The sequence below is a fragment of the Lagopus leucura genome, unplaced genomic scaffold, assembly GCF_019238085.1.
Source record: "Lagopus leucura isolate 7727_CA_CO unplaced genomic scaffold, USGS_WTPT01 34347-0_obj-0_obj, whole genome shotgun sequence".
NCBI classification, from domain to species: Eukaryota; Metazoa; Chordata; class Aves; order Galliformes; family Phasianidae; genus Lagopus; species Lagopus leucura.
In genome coordinates this window covers 474-1,556 of record NW_024965220.1, presented here as the reverse complement: position 1 = coordinate 1,556, position 1,083 = coordinate 474, and the positions used below count along the sequence as shown (strand labels likewise).

Below are 1,083 nucleotides of genomic sequence, written 5' to 3'. Positions count from 1 at the left end.
CATAGAGACCCATAGGGACCCATAGAGACCCATAGGGACCCATAGGGACCCATAGGGACTATAGAGACCCATAGGGACCCATAGAGACCCATAGAGACCCATAGGGACCCCATAGAGACCATAGAGACCCATTGGAACCCCATATGGACCCATAGGGAACCCATAGGGACCCATCGAGACTCCATGGGGACGCATAGGGACCCACAGGGACTCATAGGGACCCATAGGGACACACAGGGACACATAGGGACCCCATAGGGACCCATAGAGACCCATAGGGACCCATAGGGACCCCACAGAGCAGTTCCTGCAGGAGATCTGGAGCTGGAAGGAGGAGTGAGTGACCCACAAGTACCCCATAGGTACCCCATAGGGACCCATAGGGACGCATAGGGACCGTAGGGACACATAGGGACCCACAGAGACCCATAGGGTCCCATTGGGAACACACAGGGACTCATAGCGACGCATAGTGCCCCACAGTGCCCCATAGATACCCCATAGTGCCCCATATACACCCCATGGTGCCCCATAGACACCTGTAGTGCCCCATAGACACCCCATAGCACCCCAAAGTGCCCTATAGACACCCCATGGTGCCCTATAGATACCCAGAGTACCCTATAGGCACCCTGTAGTGCCCCACAGTGCCCCACAGACACCCCATAGTGCCCCATAGACACCCCATTGTGCCCCATAGACACCCCATTGTGCCCCATGGACACCCCATAGTGCCCCACAGTGCCCCACAGGCACCCCATAGTGCCCCATAGACACCTGTAGTGCCCCATAGACACCGCATTGTTCCCCACAGTACCCCACAGACACCCCATAGTGCCCCATAGACACCTATAGTGCCCCATAGACACCCCATAGTGCCCCACAGTGCCCCATAGACACCCTATGGTTCTCAATAGATGCCCATAGTATCCCATAGGCACCACATAGTACCCCACACTGTAGCACCCTATAGAAACCCCATCACGCCCCACAGTGCCCCATAGACACCCCATAGTGCCCCATAGGTGCCCCACAACAGCTCCCCCAGCTGCCCCACATCTCCCCACAGGAAGGGCGACCGCA

General features: G+C 57.3%; 1 protein-coding gene across 1 annotated transcript in view; it reads left to right on the top strand.

Moving 5' to 3' along the window:
* LOC122192023 (valine--tRNA ligase-like) overlaps positions 1–1,083 on the top strand; it is a gene marked incomplete at its 3' end in the record, with an annotated part of 2,820 nt that overhangs the window by 1,527 nt on the left and 210 nt on the right. The gene's annotated exons all lie outside the window — the stretch shown is intronic.